The sequence below is a fragment of the Emydura macquarii genome, unplaced genomic scaffold, assembly GCF_026122565.2.
Source record: "Emydura macquarii macquarii isolate MOO-44397 ecotype Brisbane River unplaced genomic scaffold, CSIRO-AGI_Emac_v2 contig_1551, whole genome shotgun sequence".
NCBI lineage: Eukaryota > Metazoa > Chordata > Testudines > Chelidae > Emydura > Emydura macquarii.
The window spans coordinates 82,051-109,537 of record NW_027131688.1 but is presented as its reverse complement, the minus strand read 5'-3'; the positions used below and the strand labels follow the sequence as shown (position 1 = coordinate 109,537).

At 43.8% G+C, this 27,487-nt stretch overlaps 1 long non-coding RNA gene across 2 annotated transcripts in view; it reads right to left on the bottom strand.

Annotated features, from left to right (window-relative positions):
• The window catches only part of LOC137157682 (uncharacterized), an 87,140-nt gene extending 59,935 nt beyond the window's left edge, over positions 1-27,205 (bottom strand). For both annotated transcript variants that reach the window (XR_010921175.1, XR_010921174.1), the window contains exons 1-2: positions 27,152-27,205; positions 13,942-14,031 (exon numbers count right to left, since the gene is read on the bottom strand). This is a non-coding gene — a long non-coding RNA (uncharacterized lncRNA). The remainder of the gene's footprint in view (positions 1-13,941; positions 14,032-27,151) is intronic.
• Positions 27,206-27,487: the final 282 nt, after the last annotated feature.

Genomic DNA, 27,487 nt, shown 5'->3' with positions numbered 1-27,487 from the left:
TCAAATGAACTAGCCACATCATCATCTGGGAGCTCACAATCAAGTCATCCCAGCCACAGCCCATTCTCAAGCAAAGGTAAAAGGCTCAGTCTTGCTTTCATTTCAGTCAGTGGGCATTTTGCTTCAGCTGGTGCAAGAGTGGGCCCAAAAGCTGAACAATCTTTTAATTGGAATTGTCTTGTGCCCTGGGATTAGCTACAAATTAGTTACATCTGATGTTGCCTGCTACATTAAGGACTAGTGATCTTCAATCAGACAGGTTTATTTTAACAACCTGTGGAAGAACGCAAAGTCAGGGGTCCTTACTTACAAGTCCATTGCCCAGCAGATAGTCCAGAATTAGCCAAACAACAGATTAGCAAAGTCAGAATTTATTCTTTACGTAAAGAAGGTAATCCCTCAGTTGTAAGGGGTGACCCTTAACATAAGAACTTAACCATATTTATAGGCTGACATAAACAAGTCTTTATACGACACAGTTTCCATGGTCATACATACTAAAAAAAAATATTATCTAGGAATTTTCTAACTGAGTATTTGCAACTTTCCTTATCTAAATTACAAGGTCTTTCTCTGCATTCCATCCCTGCTGGCGTCTAGGCCTCTTAACTATTTTATTACTTCAGAACATTCTAAGATTAAATAACTGCTAAAAAGACATTTTGCATCTCAGGCTTTTTACAGCCATTTCTAAAATCAGTTCTCAGCAGAAGCAAAGACCCCATCTTCTTTTCCCTTCACAAACCCCAAAGGTGACAGAGGGCAGAAATGTATCTTCTTCTAATGAAAATATTATGAAGCCACTTTACATTGCTACAAAAAGTAAACAAACAGCTTCATTATTATTTATATTACAGTGGCACTTACAGAACTCAGCAGAGATGCAGGCCCCAGTGTGCTGGGCACTGTACATCATGTATCAAAAGACAATCTGTCTCCAAGGAGCTTACATTTTACACAGAAGACAAGAGACAACAAGTGGATAGACAGGCAGCCAATGGAAACAAAGAGACAACCTGGTCAGCATCAAATGCTGTCACCATAGCAAAATCAGCTGCCTAATCAATCATAGAATCATAGAATATTAGAGTTGGAAGGGACCACAGGAGGTCATCTAGTCCAACCCCCTGCTCAGAGCAGAACTAACCTAATCAAGTGCAGACAAGTATAAGCATGTTCAGCAGCTTTAATTCAGAAAAACAGTTTTTCTTCACTGTAAATTAAGTTTCCTTACCACATTCACTGTAATCAGCTTCCTCTCACTGCAGTAAATAAAGTACAGCTGAAAGCAGTTGACTTTTCTCCTTTGTAACAGCCATAATGTTGTAATGTCAATGGGTTTCATGATATTTTAGTCTGTCCTTGGCTACACTTTGAAGTTACAGCGTAGTCAGCACAAAGTCATCTGACATCCATTGTAAAAACCAGCTAATTTCCAGGATGTAGACCGGGCCTTAGGAATTATATTCTGTTTTATAAACAAATTATATATATTCTTGGTTTGTTTGGTATTATCTGACACGTGCACAAATGTGGATCAATCCATGCTCCCATTGAACAATTCCAGTTTTTCCTATATGTTAAGGAGTGGGTAATTTGTGCTCTCATTGATTACCCATTATGATCTCTTATGTGCAAGATCCCAAAGTATGTATGATTTATTTAATAAAACAGAACAGCCTGGGGGTATCACCAAGATAGAAAGTCCAGCTGGGCTGGGAACACAGTGGTGTAAGCTAGCTAAATGCCCAACTGCACCTGCGGAGCAGTGACCAGATCATCCCACAGAGTGGGTATGGTTGGTCAAGGAAGAGACAGGAACAAGCACCCAGGGAACATAAAAATTCAGTGGATCTCCTGGTCCTAGAGTCCACGGTCAGCTTCCATGGGAAAGCATTATTCTTTATTGTCTTTGCGTCGTGGTAATCCCTAAAGGTCTCCACCTCACTGACACCCCCATGTCACACAGCCAGTCTGTGCCCTAAAGAGCTGACACAGTTTAAGCAGAAGAGGAGAGACAAAAGGTGGGTACAGACTGGAAAGCTTGTCCAATGTGCTCCTGTGGAGCCCAGCCCAGAGTGGAGGGCAGCAGTGATATCTCCCTGATCCCTGCCTCCCCTGGTCCCCACTTCTACAGGAGAAAACGCCTGCTCTGGCACAGCTGCCCCGTGCCCACAGGAGCAATCAAGCCCCACATCAGCTCCCACACAGAATCCTCATTACCTGATCAGGCTGCTTGCGGGTAAAGGCCAAGTGCATCGACCCCATGGATCCTAGGAACCAGACTTTTGTTCCCCTCCTCCTTCTCCACCATCTCTCTAGTCCACATGGCAGCACAGCATGGCTATGCATGTGGACAGTCATCTATGGCACAGACGCATATCATGCTCCTGAATTGCACTGGTACCAACATCTGTGGTTCCATGTATGTTCACCAAAACAGACTTCTCGACACTGATCTTTGTTATTAATTATCTCTAGGAAGTTCTTTGCCATCATCTGTTCAAACTTATTTACAAGTTTTAAGGAATGGGAATGGTCCCCATAAAAGACAGTTAATTCAATTACCCATAAGCAAGCAGAAAGTAGCATTGTACATGCCCTTTGAAAAGGCTGCACATGAAACAAGTCTGGACTGTCAATATGCAGAATGAGTGAGGTGCTCCCTGCCTTGTGGAGGGAGGTTGGGGAAACAGGCTTTCTAGCTTTCTCCCAAATCCCAAGTGGCATTTGGTGCAAATCTATACAGCCTCTTAATGGGGCTTTGCTACATGGAGGGCATGCAGTGTGATGATTTGACTGCACATTTGCTTCTAAGACAAATTCATGCACTGAATAGTTGCTTTCTCTGAAAATGCTGTTGCAAGCCACAGTCTGTTGGGAGCATTGTGGCTATAGAAATCATTCTGCTTGGTCAGCTGATGTAAAGCCTTATTAACCTTGTCATAATGTCATTAGCTTTGTTAGTACTTCAGAGACAATTATAGCAAGTTTCAATTTTGACAAATTTCACCAAAAAATTCTCAACCAGGTCTACTCCTAATTTGAACAGGCTAATGGTAGATCTAAATTGGTGGCTTCTTGTCGTCCTCCTCAACAATGAACTAATGTCACCCACCAGGAGAACAGCATCCGAGTTAGCAAGCGGTAAAAACAGATTTACCACCAGCCACCTTGGGAAAAGCTATCAGCTGTGTGCACACAAAACAAACAGATTCAGAAGGCCTCTCCAGGAACTGAAAATGATTTTTATGCCTTTTTTTTCCAGTGGAAGAACTGCCTTTGTGCCTGTTGTACTGTCCTCATTGATTGCATTCTGACAAACTGTCTGACATTTAGTTCAGTGCAGTCTAGGCTCCGCTACAAGGCAATGCATCTTTTTCTGCAAGGTCTCAGACACATGGAAACAGTCAATTTATTAACTGAATAAATTAGCTGTGTCACTTTTTAATAATGGCAGATATACAGCAACATCCTTCAATAATTAAAGGCATTAACCTAGTAAAGGCAGAGATTCCCCATGCACTGAAATTCATATTGATGTCTTTACATTAACATCCTGAAGTCCTTCCCCTTTTTTACTGTGCCTTCCATCTATGCTAAAACAAATTCTGCACAGAAAATGTGATCTTTCTTTTAAAACAAATATTAAAGTATGAATCACAAAATTCTTCCCAGAGACTAGAAATAGCAACCTCGATAAGTTCAAGAGAGCAAGAATGACATTTTTCAGCTCTGTGAAATCTCACACAATCTCTTCATATATTTCAGTAGGCCACAACCCTTGAATCTGAGGTATGTGGCCCTTCTAACTGAAGAGCTGAAAATGGTCTCCGCTGAGAGTTGTCATCCTTAAATGAAATGGCCAGAACGAACAAAATGCATTAACCAAAAGGCACATCAGCTGTTCACAGCACATTAAAGCACAGCAGTTGTCATGTATCTGGCTCACCCACAAGAAAAGGGGTAATTAACGTACATGCATTAAGAACCAATAAATCTACAAATTATATTAAATAGACATAAAACAGCATTAAAAACGTTTGAGTTTGCTTCATAAACAGGGATTTTGATGAATCTGTATAAAGCACGAGATACTTACATTTCATTCTGATTTTGGTATACACAACACGTGCTATTCTTCAATCCAGTACAAGTGAGCATGGCCTATTAGCTAAGACAAATAATAAGTCACTATATATGTATCATGGCCAGTGGTTTCAAAGTCTTGGATGTGGTGCCTTTTAAACTTCCAGCTACTAAAGAAAGATCAGGAATAGAGAAGTGATATGCATGGAGGAGAGGTCATTAGTGTTGGATATTGATCCCTGTGAGTCAGTAACTAACCAATCCTGGAGGTGGTCAGGCATGGTGGGCTGAAAACTGAGTGTGGGGGTTGGAGAAATGAGAGGGTGCTTCCCAGTTTTCAAAAGTGAATAAATGTATGGCTAGTCTGAGTTACTGTGTTTTTCCAGTTATTGCAACAAGTGTTCTGGGTTGAGGTAAGAGGTGCTTGGTCTCTGAAATTGGAGGAATGTCTGTTTTAAACTTAAAACAATAAACAAAGGCAGAAGAAGACCAATAGCTGGAAGCTAATGTGATGCCAATTTTTTAAAAAGGCTCCAGAGGCGATCCTGGTAATTACCAGCTGGTAAACTTAACTTCAGTACCAAGTAAACTGATTGAAACCATAGTAAAGAACAGAATTATAAGACACTGTGACATGCTGTACCCCATTTACACCCTTATAGTGTGATTTGTGTATCATTCATGTTCGCCCTTATAGTGTAACTGTGCATTGTCTAATTCAAAATATGTCATGTAAGGTGTTTTTGGAATGCTCATGACATACTGAACATTATTGTTATGGTAGTATGTTTCCTGCAATGTCATAAATATGTACAGATATAAAACTATTATGCTGTATCCCCAAATGCGTCTCTCACATGGCTTGAGTAGATGCAGACAAATACAGAACTGAGAGTTCACACCTCACAGAGGCATGCATACAGAAACAATGGACTGGATTGAGCACCTGATAAGGTGACCCTCATTTGACTCAAGTGAGGTAAATCATGCTCATTGCCAGACATGGACGATCATCTGATCCCAGAAGATGTCGAGGAAACTTGTTAAAAGAGAGAGGCATCTTTGTCTCTGGAGGTCTCCCTTGGAATCCATCTACACGGCAACATCAAGGGCACTGACAGACTGCCCACAGAGGGAGTGGACTGGCTGCAAGAGTCCTCTCAGCCAGCCTGTGAGGTAAGCTAATACCAGAGACTGAAAGACTACTAAAGTGTTGAATTTAGTTTAGAATGAGTTTTATTTCTTTTAATTAATTGTGATCAGGTCCATGATTCAATTTAATCTGACCTACAGTCACTTAAAATCTTGCTCTAATCAATAAGCTTACTTGTTTGTTTTATCTAAAACTGTGCACGTGGATCAAGTGTGTGTGGAGACCGCACTTAGAGCGACAGAGTTGGTGCACATCAATTTCTTTGATAAATTGAAGGACTAATCATAGAATCACAGAATATTAGAGTTGGAAGGGACCTCAGGAGGTCATCTAGTCCAACCCCCTGCTCAAAGCAGGACTAACCTCAGCTATATCATCCCAGCCAGGGCTTTGTCAAGCCTCAGCTTAAAAATCTCTAAAGATGGAGATTCCACCACCTCTCTAGGTAGCCCATTCCAGTGCTTCACCACCCTCCTAGTGAAAAACTTTTTCCTAATGTCCAACCTAGACCTCCCGCCCTGCAACTTGAGACCGTTGCTCCTTGTTCTGTCATCTGCCACCACCGAGAACAGCCTAGCCCCATCCTCCCTGGAAGCCCCTTTCAGGTAGTTAAAGGCCGCTATCAAATCCCCCCTCATTCTTCTCTTTTGCAGACTAAACAAGCCCAGTTCCCTCAGCCTCTCCTCATAAGCCCTGTGCTCCAGCCCCCTAATCATTTTGGTTGCCCTCCACTGTCCACTCTCTCCAACTTGTCCACATCCTTTTTGGCAATGCCCCTCCTAATGCAGCCCAATATGCTATTAGGACAACCAGGGCACACTGCTGACTCATATCCAGCTTTTTATCCACTGTCGGTCCCCAGTCTATAGCTGTGCATGGGATTCTTCCTTCCTAAGTGGAGGACTCTGCACTTTTCTTTGTTGAACCTCATTAGATTTCTTTTGGGCCAATCCTCCAGTTTGTTTAGGTCACACTGTATCCTATCCCTACCTTGCAGGGTATCTACCACTCCCCCCAGCTTAGTGTCGTCCGCAAACTTGCTGAGGGTGCAATCTACCCCATCCTCCAGATCATTAATAAAGATGTTGAACAAAACCGGCCCCAGGACTGACCCCTGGGGAACTCCGCTTGTGACCGGTTGCCAGCTAGACATGGAGCCATTGATCACTACTCGTTGAGCCCTATGCTCTAGACAGTTCTCTATCCATTTTATAGTCCATTCATCCAACCCATACTTCTTTAACTTGCTGATAAGAATACTGTGATAGACAGTATCAAAGGCTTTGCTAAAGTCAAGGTATATCACATCCACCGCCTTCTCTACATCCACAGAGCCAGTCACCTCATCATAGAAAGCAATCAGGTTGGTCAGGCATGACTTTCCCTTGGTGAATCCGTGTTGACTGTTCCTGATCACCTTCCTCTCTTCCAAGTGCCTTAAAATGGATTCCTTAAGGACCTGCTCCATGATTTTTCCAGGGATTGAAGTGAGGCTGACCGGTCTGTAGTTCCCTGGATCCTCTTTCCTCCCTCTTTTGAAGATGGGCACTATATTTGCTTTTTTCCAGTCCTCAGGGACCTCCCCCTGTTGCCACGAGCCTTCAAAGATAATAGCCAATGGGCTTGCAGGTTGCAGTGTTCAGCACTGAACGCTGTAAGACGGCAGTTCCTGGGGTTGCATCTGGTACCAGTGGGTGTTTGTTGGGAGTCAATCCCATGAGTGGCTGGCCAGAAGCACTCCTTCACAAGGTCAGGGACTAATTATTCACAGGAGGCTGGACATGGGCCAACGTAGGAGTGGGTGATCCGCACAGCAAAGCAGAGAAAGTCAGGGCCCAGGAGTGAGGGATTGGGGTGACACATCTATGCACTAGCCCAGATAGCAGGGAGGGAACATCACAGACACATAGATCATAGAAGATCAGTGATGAAAGGGATCTCAGAAGGTAATCCAAACCCCTGTTCAAAGCAGGAAATACCCCAACTAAATCATCCCAGACAGGGCTTTGTCAAGCCAGGACTTAAAAACCTCTAAGGATGGAGATTCCATCACCTCCCTTGGTAACCCAGTCCAGTGCTTCACCACCCTCCTAGTGAAAATGTTTTTCCTAATACCCAACCTAGACCTTCCCACTTCAACTTGAGACCGTTGCCCCTAGTTCTGTCATCTATTACCACCAATTTGTCCACATCCTTTCTGTAGTGGGAGACCCAAAACTGGACACAGTACTTCAAATGAGGCCTCACCAGTGCTGAATAGAGGGGAATAATCATTTCCCTCGATCTGCTGGCAATGCTCCTACTAATGTAGCCCAATATGTCATTAGCCTTCTTGGCAATAAGGACACACTGTTGAATCCTAAGTGCAGGACTATGCACTTGTCCGTGTTGAACCGTATCAGATTTATTTTGGCCCAATCCTCTAATTTGTCTAGGTCACTCTATGTCCTATCCCTGCCCTCCAGCATATCTATCACTTCCCCCAGCATAGTGTCATCTGCAAAATTGCTGAGGGTGCAATCTACCCCATCCTCCAGATCATTAATGAAGATGTTGAACAAAACCGGCCCCAGCACTGACCCCTGGGGCATTCCGCTTATTACCGGCTGCCAACTAGACATCGAGCCATTGATCACTACCCATTGAGCCAGCTTTCTGTCCATCTTATAGTCCATTCATCCAACCTATACTTCTTTAATAAGGACACTGTTGGAGACCATATCAAAAGCTTTGCTGAAGTCAAAGTATATCACGTCCACTGCTTTCCCCTCATCCACAGTGTCAGTCAGCTAATCATAGAAGAACATGATTTGTTGTGGAAGAGACAACACAGCTTTTGTCAAGGGAAATCATGCCTCACCAATCTATTACAATTCTTTAAAAGGGTCAACAAATATGTGGTAATCCAGTGGATATAGTGTACTTAGACTTTCAGACAGCCTTTGACAAGGTCCCTCATCACGGGCTCTTAAGCAAACTAAGCAGTCATGAGATAAAAGGGAAGGTCTTCTCATGGATCAGTTGCTGGTCAAAAGACAGGAGAATAGGGTAAAAATAAATGGTCAGTTTTCAGAATGGAGAGGGGTAAAGTGTGGTGTCCCCCAGATGTCTGTGCTGGGACCAGTGCTGTTCAATGTATTCATAAAAGATCTGGAAAAAAGGGGTAAACATTGAGGTGGCAAAATTTGCAGTTGATACGAAATTACTCAAGATAATTGAGAACAAAACAGATTGAGAAAAGTTCCAAAGGGATCTCACAAAACTGAGTGACTGGGCAACAAAACGACAGATGAAATTCAGTGTTGGTAAATGCAAAGTAATGCACATTGGAAAAAACAATCCCACGTATACAAACAAAATGATAGGGTCTGAATTGATTCACCACTCAAGAAAGAGAACTTGGAGTCATTGTCGATAGTTCTCTGAAAACATCTGTTCAATGTACAGTGGCAGTCAAAATTGCTAAGAGTGTTAGGAACCATTAGTAAAAGGATAGATAATAAGACAGTAAATATTATAATGCCACTATATTAATCCATGGTACGCCCACACCTTGAATACTGTGTGCAGTTCTAGTGCCCCTATCTCAAAAAGATATATTAGAAATAGAAAAGGTACAGGGAAGGGCAACAAAAATGATTAATGGTATAAAACAGCTTCCATATGAGGAGAGATTAAAAAGACTGGGACTATTCATCTTGGAAAAGAGATGACTAAAGGGGGATATGAGAGAGGTGTATAATATCTTGAGAGTGTGGAGAAAGAGGATAAGGAAGTGTTATTTACCCCTTCACATAACACAGGAGCCAGGGGTCACCCAATGAAATTAATAGGCATCAGGTTTAAAACCAAAAAAGGGAGTATTTCTTCACAGAACGCACGGTCAACCTGTGGAACTCATTGCTGGGGATGTTGGGAAGGCCAAAACTATAACAGGGTTTTTAAAAGAATTAGATAAATTCATGAAGGATAGGTCTTTCAAAGGCTATTAGCCAACATGGTTAGGGATGCAACCCCATGCTCTGGGTGTCCCTAACCTCTGATTGCCAGATGCTGGGACTGGATGATGGGGGATGGAATGCTTGATGATTACCTGTTCTGTTCATTCCCTTTGAAGCACCTGACATTGGCCACTGACCTAAGACAGGACACTGGGATAAATGGACCATTAGTCTAATCTAGTATGGCTGTTCTTTTGTAAACCAAAGCTAGACAAATTCAGACTAGAAATGAGGCACAATTATTTAGCAGGGACTGTAATTAACCGTTGAAACAACTTCTCTAAGAACATGATAGATTCGCCCTCATTTGGATATTGGATTATCTTTCTAAGATTAATACTCTCACTCAACTGTAAATTCTGGGCTTCATGTAGTAACCACTGGATAAGGGTCCCTGATGTGTGTTCTACAAGTCAGACTAGATGATCATAGTGGTTCCTCCTGGCCTTAAAATCTTAGTATCTATTAGCTCATGGCTCCAGGGGTTCTGTACCATGAGTGCTGCCATTGACACAGAAGTACAATTCCTTTGGCTTGGTCATAGGAATAGCAGCACACTGTCCTCTAAGTGTTTCATCTCCACAGCAGTTCATTACCTACATGAGATACCAGTGGCCATGCTTCCCTCTGCAGACTCTGGGAGAAGCGAGACATGTCTGCTCTACCTCCTCTTGTCTCATGCCTCTGTAGGAAGTGGTTGACCTCATAGAATCATAGAAGATTAGGGATAGAAGGGACCTCAGGAAGTAATCTAGTCCAAATCACTGCTCAAAGGGGGACCAACTCCACTAAATCATCCCAGCCAGGGCTTTATCAAGCCTCACCTTAAAAACCTCTAAGGTTGGAGATTCCACCACCTCCCTAGGTAACCCATTCCAGTGCTTCACCACTCTCCTAGTGAAAAACCTTTTCCTAATATCCAGCCTAGACCTCCCCAACTAGAACTTGAGACCATTGCTCCTTGTTCTGTCACCTGCCACCACTGAGAACAGCCTAGCTCCCTCCTGCCTGGAACCCCCTTCGGGTAGTTGAAGATTGCCATCAAATCCCCTCTCATTCTTCTCTTCTGAAGACTTCAAAAGCCCAGTTCCATCAGCCTCTCTTCATAAATCATGTGTTCCAGCCCCCTAATCATTTCTGACCTTGAGAAGGTCCTAGTACTTAACTACAAATTCCCCTAAGTGAGGAGCAATCTCCCAATACCCTGATCCCCTACCCCCAGGACCCACACATGTGACAGGGTGAGGAGGATCACGGGACACGAGATCCTCAACAGCCCTCACTTCCCCATTCCGAAGAGCCTGAAACTGTGCAAAGTGCAGCCAGTGGAGGTTGGGCAAGAGCAGCCTTCACAGTGGCTGGGCCCACAGGGTGTCTGAGAACTTGGCACACCACTGTTTGACCCCTTGCAGACATATCATCCCAGAGACCACCCCAGTGCAGACACAGGAACTGCCCCCGGCCCAGCACCCTCTTTTAGAAAGCCAAGAACCTCCCCAAGCACCTATTCTAGGTTGGCTCTCCAGAGATTGTCAGAAGCCTGATCAGCAGGCACATTGGGGGAAGTGAGAGGGCAGCAGATTATAAAGCCAAAAGGGATCATTCAGCTGCTTTCTCTAAATTAACATCAATCCAGTCCTCGTCCTCAAAGGAATCTGCACAACACTGTCCAAAGACAAGCCTGGGGACTTAAATGGATAACTTTGCTAGACACTAAAAATCATAGACTGAAGAGAGACACTGGATGTATTGCTTATTACAACAACCTGTAACCCACTAACAACACCCCTAGTTTCCTTCCCTCCACCCCATCTTCCTATGACTGGAAGGGTGTTAAAGGGCCACTTAATCTTCAATGGTCCCTTGAAATGTATGTCAATCTTATGCTAAACAATCTGTTCCACTTTGTATTTAGCTGTGACACTCTGAGTACTTTTCCCAGCCCTGAAGAAGAGCTCTGTGTAACTTGTAATCTCTCTCACCAACAGAGGCTGAACCACTAAAGCCTTGTCTACACTAGCACTTATGTCAGCAAAAACTTTTGTTGCTCATGTGGACAGCACTGTCGGTGGAAGACACTCTCCCGCTGACATAGCTACCGCTGCTCGTTGAACTAGTTTTATTATGTCAACAGGTGAACTCTCTCCAGTTGGCATGACATGGCTACACAAGTGCTTATGCCGGCAAAATTTATGTCAGCCAGCGGTTGGTTTTTTCACACACCTGAGCAACAAGTTTTCCTAACATAAGTGCTAGTGGAGACAAGGCCTAAAAGCTATTATCTCACCTACCTTGCCTCTTTAATATCTTGGGATTGACATGGCTGCAGTACTGCACTGCATACACCAATCCATGTAAGTGACATCTGAAATCTTTAGTAATTCTAAAACCCAAGGATCTGTTTTATCTGACGATAGTCATATATGACAGCCCTGTACAATTTCAGATTCATGTCACATTTAGTCTGATTTCCTTTTTTTTTTTTTGATGGTGTTTTCCCTCCAAATGCTGCATGACTATATTTCTTGCTAAAACTTAAGTGCACACCTCTGAGTAAGACAGAGTACCTCTTAGCTCCTCTTCTAATGTAAAGGGCTCAAGTGAAATTATTAGATTATTCATTGGATTATATTTATATGTCATAGACATAGTTACCGGATTAGCTGCTCTGATGTCTCTCTTCAGAGTCTCACCGAGCGCCCCTTGTGACCCATACGTGCCTACGGTAGCCTCTTGAAAATTCCAAGGGCAGGGCAGGCTGCAAATAGAATAGCAAATTCTCCCAAAACTGGTGGCTAACACTGACTTCAGATTCACCAAGCAGTCACAAACAGTGCTCCTGATTCCCCACACTAGTCATAAAGAAGCCCCCAAAAAACAAATACACAGTCCCATATATTGCATTTCAGTCTCTAGCTCCCAAGCAGCAACTAGGTCCAGCAAAGAGATAAGTTATTTAAAACTCGTTTCCCTTATAAAAATGTTCTCCTCATCCCCAAAGGGTCAGCCACATTATCAAATTAATACGAGTTTGTGTCTTACTCAAAATACCACACTGTATCCAAAACTAAAGAAGAGTTATATAAGGAGTTATTATAAAAGAAAAGAAACAAACATGGAGAGATATTAAATGATCAAAGCAATCAGATACTTACAAATAGCATATTGGGCTGCATTAGGAGGGGCATTGCCAGCAGGTCGCGGGAAGTGATTATTCCCCTCTATTCGGCATTGGTGAGGCCGCATTTAGAATATTATGTCCAGTTTTGGGCTCCCCACTACAAAAAGGATGTGGACAAGTTGGAGAGAGTCCAGCAGAGGGCAACAAAAATGATTAGGGGGCTGGAGCACAGGACTTATGAGGAGAGGCTGAGGGAACTGGGCTTGTTTAGTCTGCAAAAGAGAAGAGTGAGGGGGGATTTGATAGCGGCCTTTAACTACCTGAAAGGGGGTTCCAGGGAGGATGGGGCTAGGCTGTTCTCGGTGGTGGCAGATGACAGAACAAGGAGCAATGGTCTCAAGTTGAAGGGCGGGAGGTCTAGGTTGGACATTAGGAAAAAGTTTTTCACTAGGAGGGTGGTGAAGCACTGGAATGGGCTACCTAGAGAGGTGGTGGAATCTCCATCTTTAGAGGTTTTTAAGCTGGGGCTTGACAAAGCCCTGGCTGGGATGATATAGCTGAGGTTAGTCCTGCTTTGAGCAGGGGGTTGGACTAGATGACCTCCTGAAGTCCCTTCCAACTCTAATATTCTATGATTCTATGATAAATGACATCGAAGTCCCCATATATCAGGTTCTTAGCAGAATTTGTTAAGAGTTTGCAGGTTTGTACAGTTCCTCTGGATCTGGAGTACATCCAGTACCTATATGATGGGCTTCAGCTGTAGATGCATTGATACAGAGGAAAGAAGCAGGAGTGAAGACAAAATGGAGATGGTGAAGTTGCATTTTATAGTTTCTGCCATGTGGCTTGTACCTCTTGGGTTTCAAAAACAAGCTCCTAGCATTTGGGCATGGAAAAGCTCATAGAGTTCCTGTCCACAAGCATGTCTCTACATGTTCTGATGATTCATAGGTGTAGCCCTTGGCTTCTCTCCCTGGTCTCAGTGAATAGCTGATGGCCCTTGATTGGCCTTCAATCAGGCTGCACAGTGCTAGTGCTAATCGATTGGGGGTGTCACCCAGAAGCACAGAATAAGTTTTAGATACAGAAAATCACACATTTTCATAGCTTACAATACAAAGATGATACACATATAGAAAATCTGATCATATTCAGTAAATCATAACTTTTCCAATGATACCTTACATGGTATATTTAGCGTGATTTGTTGTAATTGTGTAATGTTGATATACACAATATTATAAATGGTCACCCCTAATCCAGACAACATCACACACACACTCACCCATAGGTGTCTGGCCTTCAGCCTCTCCTGCCTCAGTGGGAATTCTGCAGTTCACCCACTCTCAGTCCAGTAGCTGCATTACAGCCCCTGGTACCAACTGTTACTAATTCAGCACGTCCAGAAGTATTGGAGTCTATCAGGGTTTTTCTTTGGGAGCCTCTGACAGTACACACTTGCAGAGAGAGACAGAAACAGCTTGTTCAAAGCAACGCATGGTTATCTTGCCCCACCGGTGCAGAACGCTTAGAAAAGTGGATTTAACGTAACAGACACATCCATATTCCCTTACCTGAGCTTGACCGCTCTATCCATCAGTCAGGTGGGTCTGACTTCTTCCCATCTCAGAGTTAGGAGAAACTTACTGAATGGAGAACGCAACCTAGTGACAGATGATGTGGAAAAAGTTAAAGTACTCAATGCTTTTTTTGCCTCTGTCTTCACAGTCAAGGTCAGTTCCCAGATTACGGCACTGGGCAGCACAGAATGGGGAGGAGGTGAGCAGCCCTCACTGGTAAAAGAACAGGTTCAGGACTATTTAGAAAGGCTGGACATGCACAAATCTATGAGGCCAGATGCAATGCATCCGAGGGTGCTGAGGGAATTGGCTGATGTGATTTAAGAGTCATTGGCCATTATCCTTGAAAACTCACAGCGATCAGGGGAGGTCCCAGACTATTGGTAAAAGGCAAATATAGTTCCCATCTTCAAAAAAGTGAAGGAGGAGGATCCAGAGAACTACAAACCAGTCAGCCTCACGTCAGTCCCCAGAAAAATCATGGAGCAGGTCCTCAAGGAATCCATTTTGAAGCATTTGGAGGAGAGGAACGTGATCAGGAACAGTCAGCATGGATTCACCAAGGGCAAGTCATGCCTGACTAACCTGATTGCCTTCTATGATGAGATGGCTGGGTCTGTGGATGTGGGGAAAGTGGTGGATGTGATATACCTTGACTTTAGCAAAGTTTTTGATATGGTATCCCACAGAATTCTTGCCAGCAAGTTACAGAAGAATGGGTTGGATGAATGGACTATAAGATGGCTAGGAAGCTGGCTAGATCATTAGGCTAAATGGGTAGTCATTAATGGTTCGATATCTAGTTGGCAGCCGGTATCAAGCGGAGTGCCCCACGGGTCAGTGCTGGAACCAGTTTTGTTCAATATATTCATTCATGATTTAGAGGATAGGGTGGACTGCACCCTCAGCAAGTTTGCGGATGACACTAAGCTGGGGGGAGTGGTAGTTACGCTAGAGGTTAGGAACAGGATACAGAGTAACCTAGACAAATTGGAGAATTGGGTCAAAAGAAATCTGATGAAGTTCAACAAGGAAAAGCGCAGAGTCCTGCACTTAGAACGAAAGAATCCCATGTACTGCTACAGACTGGGAACCGACGGGCTAGGCAGCAGTTCTACAGAAAAGGTGGCAGATGACAGAACAAGGAGCAATGGTCTCAAGTTGCAGTGGGGGAGGTCTAGGTTGGATATTAGAAAAATCTTTTTCACTAGGAGGGTGGTGAAACACTGGAATGGATTACCTAGAGAGGTTGCGGAATCTCCATCCTTAGAGGTTTTTAAGTCCTGGCTTGACAAAGCCTGGGCTGGGATGATTTAGTTGGGGTTGGTCCTGTTTTGAGCACTGTTTTGAGTTTTGTTTTTAGGACTAGATCCTGAGGTCCCTTCCATCCCTAATCTTCCGTGATTCTGTGAAACAGACTACATTGCTTGCACCCTGATCCCTCTATCTATGAGTGTCTCAGACCCTTAGCCTTTTCATTGACACAATCTAGCGAACCTCTCCAACCTCAAACCTGCTCCTGTCTGTTAGGGCCCCTTCCATTGCACAGTGGCTTTTGATTTACATATTCTCAGCCTGGGATGCAGCCCAGTCACCAGAGGAGGGGTGATGCAGTTTGAGGGAATTCTTCTTATCTAGGTAACTGTTATGCCTTTTGTGGGTTTCTTAACCCCCTCCCCTCCCAACAGCCTCATCTGATTTAACTCCATGCATTCAGGCAGGTGACAATACCAAATGGAACAGGAAAACATAGTCACACATAATATTTATAAAAAGCAATACAGATAGTTTCCCAGTTCACCACAGACATGACACTGTGTGTGGTAGCGACATCATTACAATATAGCATGACCTCCTTCAGGTTATAAAAATGGGTGAATGACGACTGCCCAGGCAGTTAAAATACTCCACAGTAAAAATGGGCTTTCCCCTAGCCCCAACCCTGCACAACAGCACCAGCAGAACTTCATCTCTGGTATGTAGAACTTCAATTGTTTGAATCTCTCTCTAAGGAATTACTTTAATAGGAGGGCCTGAAATCTTGTTTACTTGTTATGGCTACCCACAGAGGAAGGGTTACAGACCTAGGTCCTAAGGGAACAGAGCCAGAGGAGCTAGCTCTGTCACTAAAAGGCAGCAATCAGAAAACAACATCTGGGGGGAAAAAAGAAGTTCCTTTTGAATGTACAACCTTGGTTCTTACTTGCAAAGTAGGTGAATCTAAAAGACCTTTCAACCCTACTGGGCAAAGTGAGAGTTATATATACACCATGGTCCCCGGTTACAGCTGATGATTCAGGAAGACCAAACTAATCTGGTATAAAAGGTTTATATCTGAAGAAATTGCTTGTCAGAAAGAAGCTCTCCCACGCAAGTGAAAACACATGACTCTGTGTGCTGAACTGTCAGTGCAAGCCTGATCACTAGAGCACCCATTAACACTGGTATCTTCATACTACCAAAGTCTGTGGTGAGTTTATGTTAATAGAGGATAATCAGAGAAGGCCTCCTTATGCCAGATATATGTAAGTAGTATATTCATCACTGATATACAAAGTCATGTCAATAGAGGCAAATGCATTCCTTCAATGAGAGTTAGTCAAAATCTTTCTAATGATCTTTTTTCTAAAATAGAAAAATAACAAAAAAAAAATGTGTTAAAAGGTCAGACCTGCTCAGAGGTCCATGACCTCTACCCTCCAATGCAGCAGTTCCTAGACTTTTATTCCAAAGCACTTTCTCGTGCTCTGCAGAGAAACTGATGTGTTTATGGGCTGACTCTTCTCCTTGGTTGGAAGCTGCTGTCATACGGGCTGGCTTGAGTGTGGGGGAGGGGGGGCATTTAGTATATTGTGACATCAGTATGTCAGAATCGTAATAATTCGTGTGAAGATATACCACATCAGGTACAGTTAGAAAGGATATATTGTGCTTAGTAAGATAATAATACTTATGTTCATGTAGTATATGTGAAATGAAAGTTATGGATGTATTTGATATTTCTGTATGTTCATTTGGGCTGGCTGGGACACACCCCAGACAGAGAGGCAGCAGAACAATAGCCTGCTTGATGGCCCATTAAGACACTCAGGGATGCAAGGGGCCCAGGAAGAAACTAAAGGCATACCTGAAGAGTTACCAGGATTGGCTCATGTGACTCTGTACCCCAGGCACACCTGAAGAATTACCAGGATTGGCCCATGTGACTCTGGACTCCATTTTAGCTCCTGTACGTTTCCACAGTCCACATGGCCAGGGACAGAGGGTATATAAGATCAAACCCCAGAAACCATTTTGTCTATGTTCCTGTCCAGCTGCAGACACACACCTACCTCTGGATCAATTCATCTTGCAACTGAACCGAAGGACTTAGACCCATCCAAGTACTGGATGTGTACTAGAGGGAATTATACAAGCCTGCAACTCTACATTTCTTCCAGAAACCTGATGTATATGGACTTTTAATCATTTGTATGTATGTGATTGCTCTAATCCTTTAACATTTCTCTCATGGTTTATTTCTTTCCTTTTACAATAAACCTTTAGTCTTAGTTGCTAAAGGATTGGCTGGCACCGTGGTATTTTAGGTAAGATCCAAACTTATATTGAACTGGTACTGTGGTTGACCCCTTGGGGTCAGAGGGAACCTTTTTAGTAAAGAGCATAGAGTTTAAGTAACTGGTCTCTTTACTGGACCTAGTGCCCATTTGGGAGCCAGGAACTGGAATGCAGTAAAGGGGGCTGTGGGCAATTGTGGACTGGCTTCTTGATAACCAGTGTGGGGAAATCAGAAGCAGTTCATGGCTGGTTGGGAAGCCAGGCTTCAGTGTCACCCACCAGTGCTGGGAGAATCTGCTCTCCTTTTGCAGCCTGCCCTGATCTTGGTATTCTCAGGTGACTACCCTGAGCACGGACGGGTCACAGCTGCTTCTCTGAGCATCCAGACATTTCATTACAAAGATGAAGCCAGGAGAAGCCGGCCTCGGGGCACTACTAGATAAGGGAGAGAACAGGAAATGGAGGTCCCCAGTGAAGCAGGAGCTGCCAGCTACAAAGAGGAAAGGAATGTTCATGGGAGAATGGAACATAGCAGCTGAAAATGATGTCCAGGACATCAGGGGAAAGAGAGGACAGGATGTTGGGCAGCAAGAACAAGCAATGCTGGGAAAAGAAACCAAGTGGTAAGGAAACTTGTGCAAGAGGGAAAGGACCAAGAAAGGTGAAAAGGAGCAACCAGAGAGAGAGAGAGAGAGAGAGAGAGAGAGAGAGAGAGAGAGAGAGAGGGAACGGTCAGTCACTCATCTTGTGTATAAGCTCCAGTCAACAAGAGATTCCTAGGTCCTTAAAGTTAATGGTGTAGAGTAGGAAACACATACCATTGCCCAAGAGAAGGGGAGGGATGCGGGATGCAAGGGAGGATGATAGACAATTACCAGTTAGAAAGCTTTCCTTGAACTACATCTCTCTCCTATCCTATTCCATCCACTAACTGTTACTCTCAGTGGCTGTAGCAAGCAGCTATTCATCTTCCCCAGCTGCCAACCACCTTCTCTGCAGCCCTGGGGCAGTTCTTTGAGCATAGGAAGTGCTCTGAGCAGCTGCTTCATCTCCCTGCTCAAAAAAAGTTTGAATGATTCTGCACATCTTCCAATCGGTACCTGCAGACACTGAACCAGGCAAATAGCACATGGCTTGACTGTGAACATTTTGCACAGTTTTAGTAACACACTACTTAAAAATGGGTTTAGCGTGCAGGTGGTGTGAATGGCCTGTGATACACAGGAGTTAGCCTAGATGACCTGGTAGTCCATCTGGCCTTGGACTCTGTGACCATTAAATTTAAAAACACGGATGTGGCTCCCACGTCCCAGGTGGTGCGCTACAAGACATTGCAATGAGTTATACTGTTCCCTGATGGCACAACATAGAGCAGTTAGGTAGGTGCTGCACTAGTGCAACCATATCAACCAATGCTACCTTGGCTGAGGACTCTGGAATGCAGTTTCTCAAGTGCTTTATTTCTCCCTAAATGCACTTGGTCTTAAAGGAGCCTCTTGATGCAAAAATTATTTACGTTAGCCGCTCACATTCTGGATCTTTTCACAACTAACGATGGAGGCTGTATGGAATGACATCCCTATCTAAAGGTCACTGGGTAACTTGTGCTTGCTGCTGCTTGACTCCCTGGTGAGTGCTTTGGCACTGCTCCCCTCTACTCAAGGAGGTGATGCTAATGAGAGCCACCTTCCGGTAAACTATCATAAATGAGAAGTGCAACAAGCTAATTTTTTTAATTAACAGTTACAGGCAAAATGTGCTGAATTATGTAAAAGCTGAAGGGCACTCAAGGCACAATAAAGTCTTCTCCTTATAAAAATCTGTCTTTCATATAATGCACAAAGGGATTTGGAAGAGCATACACTGCATTATCCAATCAGCAGACAAATAGTGTATGTTTTCACATAAAACAGATTCTGCAAAAGATACCAACGTAGACATTTAGCAAAATTAAGTCCCATAAATAGATTACATGCAAAAATGGTTGAGTTGGATAGTTTTTAAATTGTTTGATCATCAGCATTTTTTGTCAAATAACTGATCATACAAGGGTCCCATGACAAAAGGATACGATTGTGGGAACAGAAAGCTTCATTGCAATTGGAATGGGAATATTAAGGGAATGTAAAGAAAGAAGTTGTTCATCTGCGTAAACTGTTTTACATTGAGTGCACCTTGATTAGGCAGTTGAAGGGAGGTGGCCAACCACTTGGGATCATTGATTAGTTTATAGCACATTCAGTAAAAAACATGGCATTTATTTTAATTGTCCCTATAAGAAAACGCATTGGCCTAATAACAATGTAAATGTCGCTCTTTGCATGTTAATGGCTAAAGTGACCTTGTCTTGCAGGAAAGCCACAAGACAGCTATTATTATCATAGAAATTCTAGCTTATGTCCAAACCAAGGAGAAACTGGTAAAGGCACAGGCCCATGTATTCTGGGTGCTCTCACACCACCCACATGGAGGGATCAGAGCCTCTCCCCTGTAGCATAGGGAGATTGACTAAACTGATGCCTACCTCAGCCCATTCTTTGCCCTCTAATGCTAACGCCGTCCTTAGGAAGTGAAATTAGAATTGTTGGTTTGCAACTAACCACAGGTTCTGGCAGCCCATGTGTAAACCCCCCATCCCAGCTGTTTGCTCCCAGGTGCTGTTCGGTTTGGGATTGCCAGGATTTTATGCATGTGTGATTGTTTGCACAACATCCTGAATCCCCACCAGCACACAGGAGGAGCTTTAGAACAATAAATACAGCCACGTGCTGTTTCCATTGCTGGAGATCAGGATCAATATGCTAGAAATAAGTTTCCAAAACACCACACAGTCCAACATGGGCCAGAGTTAAACTTCAGAACAGTTGTTTGGTCCCACAGAAACCCCACCGGAGGGATGGGGCAAAGAGGAGAGGACAACCCAGGAGGCACCCATCTCACAGCTTGCTCCATCAGTGGGGATCAGTCAAGACCAGGCACTCACCTAGGGAGGAACATCAACGATCATTCGATGAGAGTCCCTGGCATTTTCCCCACCCCCAGACTCACCCAAGTTCATTTACTAACTGAGTTTTACATTTAAATCCAGATCTGTCCACTGGGTTAGGAAGGGTCCCTACAGCCCCCTCCCCTACCAAAGGGCAATGGGCAAAGAGTTCAGATCCAAGAACCCTCGGGATCTAGTGGAGGGCAGGGCCAGCCACAAGGAGGCCTTTTCTGTAACAACCATTTCTGGGCTCCTGGCCAACCACTTCTCCCAATCCTGCTCTCAGAAGAAGGACTCTGCAGACACACCAGTAAAGCCAAAGGCTAGCTCCCTTCCCAGATATTCCCCACTTGCTGTCAAGGGACCCATGCACACAGCATCTTGTCCTTATGGCCCTGCCAGGGATTCCCCACCCTGAGGTGGCCTCACACTCCAGCAAGCACTGGCTGCCTGCATGTGGGGAAGGAAGAAGGCCCAAGAATGCACCATTACAAGAGCTGAGAGACAGGCAGAAAGGAGATGGTGGTGGAGAGGGCAATTGGGAACACTGGGAGGAGACAATGGGTCTAAAGCAGAAAGGAGCAGAGAAGAGGAGCAGCAAGGTGTGAGACACAGTGTTGGAGGGCAGAGAGCAAGAGGGAACAGGCAAGAAAGGTGCAGGTGAATATGAAAGACAAGAGGAAAGGCAGCCCTGGGGCACCAACTCTGCTGTGAAATCATCTCCAAGCCCCTCCTCTTCCTGCTACTCCCATTTAGACTCCCCAGAGCATCCCTAAGGCTGTCTTTCCCCCTTCAGGTGTGCTGCAGCCAGAAATGAAGCTCCCAGCTCAGACAAATGTACACATGCTACATGCAGCAGCGTAGCCATGGCAGCGGCTGCCTGAGTACAGTCCCATCTGCATCCCTGGAGCTATGTTGCTATTTTTAGCATGCTAGCTCAATCAGAGCTAGCATGCGTATGTCTGCCCAAGCTGACTTACGGCTCCAGCTGCCATGTAGCTGTACTCACAGACACGGAACTATGCCCACTCACTCCTGTGAAACTTGTAGCCACTCCCACCTGCTAGCTTGGTGTGTAACTTAAACAAACGGGCCTGATAAAAAGTGATTGCTTTACTGCAAGGGACACACCGCATCACAGGGACATGGAAAACTCATGTCACCTGAACCCAAGGCTTACTGCATGAACAGTGGGCGCATGTCTATACAAAGGAGAAAGAGAAATCTATAAGAGTAGTTACACAGCATTTCTGTCTACAGAACCCCACCTGAGTGCTCCAGCACACAGTGTAGGTTTATATATGATGAACAGACCCATGTTATTTTGCTTTCACTTTTAAAAAACAATTAATAAGCAAATTCTAGCATGAAGTGTCACTCCCAGAGGGCTGGTACTACCACATTACCATTAAATTGCAAATTACAGTTTATTCCTAGGAAAAATCAAAATCCAGTCAAATTTCTGTTTTATTAACAACAGCCATGTTGGGTCAGGCCAATGGTCCATTTAGCCCAGTATCCTGTCTTCAGATGCTTCAGAGGGAATAAACAGAACAGGGCAACTATCAAACGATCCATCCCCTATTATTGAGTCCCAGCTTCTGGCAGTCAGTGGTGTATGGACACCCAAGGCATGGGGTTGCCTCTCTGACCATCTTGGCTAATAGCCATTGATGGACCTATCCTCCAAGAACTTCTTGTTTTTTTTTTATTAAACTCCAGTTATACTTTGGGCCTTCACAACATCCCCTGACAACCAGTGCATTGTATGAAGAAATACTTCCTTTTGTTTTTGTTTGTTTGTCCTGGTGCCTGCCTGCCTATTAATTTCATCGGGTGGGTATATGTTCTTGTGTTAGGTGAAGGAGTAAACACTTCCCTATTCACTTTCTCCACACTGTTCATAGATCTATAGCCTACCCCCCATAGGCTATGTCTACACTAGCACTTTCGTCAGTCAGGGGGGTGGAAAACCCACCCCCCTGACTGACATAAGTTTTACTGACAAAAGTGCCAATGTGGCCAGCACTATGTCAGCGGGAAACACTCTCCCATCAGCATAGAGCGGCTACACTGGAGACCTTACAGTAGTGCAGCTACAATGGTACAGGTGTGCCACCGTAAGGTCTCCAGTGTAGACCTAATCATCTCTTTTGTGCTGAACAGTCCCAGTCTGTTCAATGTGTTGTTTGCTCTGGTTGTGATAATAAATCAATAAAGATTAAGCAGTCTGTATAACCAGCTACGTCACATTTCCTGGAAATTGATTTCAAAATGTTTCAAATCGATCTCATTTGAAGGATGTCAGGACAACATGGCAGAGGATGCCTCAGGGCATTTCCCTTCTAAAAACAATTGAGTCACCCATTCAAGCCAGCCATTCTGCACATCAGAAGTGTGCTGATAATTTGCTCTAATTCCACTAATGATTATTTCAGTCAAGAAAGTAATGGAGTGTTGAAAATCAATGGAGGGATCGAAGAGAATGAAAGAGCTGGGCAAGCAACTTTACCCCTCCTCTGCAGTTGGATCTAACAATTGTCTATAAGTAAGTACTTAGTTAGATGTTTATAATACAGTGAAAGCCACTGCATAATGCAGGCAGTGATCTCCAGCACAACACTGTCTGAGAACACTACATTTTAACTTTATGCAAACTAAACTGGAACAGAAACACCATGTACATGGCTGGGCCTGGTCACGAAAACACCCAGTTTTTCCATTAAGCAAGACAGAGCATTGAAATCTTTGCAACTAGAGTTCTACCTGGTTTTCTACCAAGTATTAGCGGGCACCAGCAATAGCCTTATACTTGCAGACCCATCAAATTGTGGCATTAGTCCCAGAATTAATGTCTTTCTACTGTGATATATCCAGGACTAGTAGTAAAGCACTACCAAATATGGTGCCTTTCACTATAACTTTCTGTCCTACAGAGGTCTAGGTATGAACTGAAAATATATGGCAAAAGCGCAAGGACCAGCAAGGATTTAAATGTCAAAGAGCTGCTATCGAGACTCCAGGAGACTAGGCACTGTCAAGCTTGTGAAAGGGTTGTTTTATATGGTGAACTGAGTATCAGTGGGCATTAGATACAAAATTAACCCACTTATCCTCATTCTGTTTACACAAACAGTTCCTGCTGTTGTGATTGAAGCAGCCACAGCCTTCCCAAAGCTCCCGCCATAAAGGATCTGTAATAGGCAGTAAATATTCAGGACAAAGGCTGGTCTGGAAAGAAGGCCCAGCCTTTATTAGCTGCATGCTCTGGTCAGCCTTCTGGAAACACGTTATTCACATGAGGCATGCTCTGGGGCTAGTCACTCTCATACGATTATTACATCACCGCATTAGCATAACTACATCCTCATTAATATCTTCTGGTTACACTGGCTCTAGGGTTTTCAGTATAAATTTGTTGGACCTTTAGTTAAAGCCTGTCTCTGAGAGATGGGAAAGGGCCAGGTCACAGTCACTGGACACCATGATTGCTTGCACAATGACCTAGGAACCTGTTAAAGCAGCGTTGCTGATGCTGTAACTATCACAAGGATTCAGCATGGGAGCAGAAACATGGCATAACACCGCACTCTGCCCTCCAATAGTGAATCCAGTTGATAAGCCCATTGTTGCAAATGTGGTACCTCCTATAGCAACTGGGAACATAACAGATGTGGGCCAGATACATGAGAGAGAGAGGGGCAGCAAGTAGATGCCAGCCCTGTAAAATAGCCACTTTAGGGCTACAGTGCTTGATTCCACTAACTGTTGAACACCAGCCCCAGAACAGAATGCAGGGGAAAGCAGTGTCTGTATGAAGACAATCCTGCACTGGGCAGAGGGAGCAGGGACACAAGAGAAGGTGTCTAGGGAAGGAGCTGTGCATGCTGCATGCAACTACTGTGTCGTGGGCACCCTGCCTATTAAAAATAGTTCTGAGTCTCGTGTCTCGGTTGCAACACACTGGGCCACTTTGGTTTTCAGGTGGGACTGTCCAGCAAGGGATGGGATATTTCTCTCCAACACAAATAAAATAACCACTGAGAAAACAAAACAAGTTCTTTCCCAGTTTTTACATGATACTGTAAGGAGCGCCTCATTTTTGCAGACAATTCCTTCACACATGCACCATGGGGGGAGAATGAGCTGCTAAACCTTGTATTACACAGCATCACTGCAGATTATATAAAATTAGCTATACAAAAGTAATATAATTAAAACCATCTTGAGGCTTCTGCAAGCTACAGCCCCATTGTACTGACATTGTAAGTATTATTCTCTAGAGCCCCTCAGATGTATTTAAAATGCTCTATTTAATTTTCTCAGTGATGTATAATTTTATCATCTTGCTGACTTGCTCAGGAGCATGAACCACCAATTTTACACTTACACCTCAGAGTATGTGCCTACTAGCTGTGTAAAAATTTCCAGTGAGCATGAGTGCATTACCCAGCTGTGCACTGGTTATTTGTTGACACTTGAATCCACTAGCTGAAATCAATGGGGCTCAGGAACATTACTAGTAATATTATGATCAATAAAAAATAAAATAAATAAATAAATACAAAATATACTTAAATAAACAATAAAATCAATCAATGGATAAGGCCCCTAGAATGATCTTTGCTTTACATTCCCCATCAGTGCAATAGGGAATTAGCCAGACTTTTCACAACAAACAGAAAAGAAAACAAAGGTGCCTGGAGGGTGTGGGGAAGGAGTTTGAGTTTCTTCTCTCTCTCTCTGTCTCCAGTGGACACAGCTGATCATTTCTGCACTTGGGCAATTTAATATTGACCAAGCAGTTCTGAGTATGAAAGTAGCGAAGTGAGATGGTCTTTGTTCAAGGAGCTCACAGAGGCTAATTTGGAAAGAGATTCATGGGTGAACGTAGCTGCATGCCCTGCTCTGTGCAAGGAGCCCTGAGTTCACAAGTGTTATTAACTTGCATTGTGGTAACTAACACCTAAAGAAAGGGGGCAAGCAGGGAAAGTGGAAGGCGGGGAGCGAGACCAAGGGGAAGGGACTGGGAGGGAGGGTGCAGGAATGAAAGGCCAATCAGCAGAAGGCAGAGAATGTCTAGCAGGAAAGCCATCAAATGAGGCATCACCACCACCACATGCAGATCCCTGCTGCAGCCACTATCTCAGCTCTGGCCAGCAGATTTTTTTCTTCCCTGATCCCACATGGCTGCAGAGGGTTGAAGCCTCCCTCAAGTAGCTCAGGGACTTCTTGCCATCCCTGCTCTCTGCTGCCAGTAATAGGTGGCATGGTCAGAACACATCTATGAAACACCATAGCCCCATGGCTGCTGCTTGAGGCTGTGGACAGCCAGTGGGAGGCAGAGAAGTTCTTCTAATATATGCCTGGAAACTAACCTCATAAACCAGGGCACGAGGAAGGCCTGGGTGGGCTGCATGCCACCTGCTCTGGCCACTCTAAGCCATAGCCAAGGACCTGATCCCTAGACAGCACAGGGGGGAAGAGGGAAATGAGGAATTATACTACAGGAAAGTGGCAGGTGGAGATAGCTGCAGAGAAAGGGGGGGGAGGGAAATCAGCTGTACAGAATGTAAAGCTTAAAAGTAAAGGGCCAAATCCTGCAGCCCTGGCTCGGCTTTTACTCAGTGCTTTCTCAGTGAAAACTCACATTATTGTCACTGAGCAACATCGGAATAAAACCTGAGTAAGGACTGAATCTGACACTGGAGATTAATCAATTTTTAAGTAATAACTGTATCCCTCCCTTCTCGCAAGAAGAAAAATGATGTACAATACATTTCTGTGTGAACTATTCATAGTGCCATCTCCAGTGTGTTAGCTATTCACAGCTATCAGCAGTGATAGGACTGCATTTCTAGAGTACTGCATCTCTATTGCATGTGAGCCATAGTTTATGGCAACATATACAAGTGCTAGCCAAGTTTATGCAACATACATTATGTAAAACATTCATCTATTAATAATGATCAGAGCTCATGACCACAATTTATTTTTATTTTCTTGCTTTTCACTAAGGGAAATTCCTGTGAAATGTGCACAGCAGAGCTTAACTGCAATTTTCATTTCACTCCTATAAAGCACAGAAAACGAAAGATCTCAGTACTTAAACACAGAACCTTTATAAAGCATTCTGATTAGGCATAAGTCAAAATGCCAGCATAGCACTGGACCACCCAGGTTTTGATTAAGCTCCCCATCCTTCTCTTGAGATGCTTCATAATCTAGGATTCTGCAAACAGTGTAGCCCAAACTCTTCTGGTGGCATCTCTTTTTCACAAATCAGGGGATTTCCTTTTATTTTAAATCTGTAATTATTCAGGCTCAATGCTTTCTTATGATAGCCTGCAGAATTAAAAGCTGAAGGGGGTGGAAAAATAATTAGAGAGAAACAAAAATAAACCACTCATTGATAAACTCCCTGCCTGTAATTATTTCTATGCCCAATCCACATATGTACCTTCCAGCAATTTAAACTCTACCCTTCACAGGTGTTGACAGCAATAACCTTAATAATAAATAGGATTCATTATTTTATATACTTAAAAATATGTTTAAGAAATTACATATGACTATCCTTAGAGTCTCAAAGCAGAGAACATACCATCACCTCAACAACAGGAAAAGGAAAACTGGGAGAAAATCCAAAAAGTTGCTTACCAGCTAGGAGAGAGGAGCATGCAACAAACAGAGAGCAGATGCAAAATGGCCCCATTAAGCCTGCAGCAATTTGATCCTACCAAATTTAAAGGGCCCGTCAAAGACGGGGATGCTGGGAAATGTAGTTCCAGAAGAGGGAAATCTTGCATTATGTGCTCCTTGGGATGGGGTTTCTTATAGTGTTTTGCCTATCGCTGCTGTGTTACAGAGAAAGAACATTTTAGTTACAAGAGCACTAATAGACAATTGTGGTGAAATTAGTGTTTGGAAAGTTGGAAGCAAAATGGAGGAACAGAGTTTCTCAAACAGTGTCAGGTTTGGTATGAAGAGTTAATT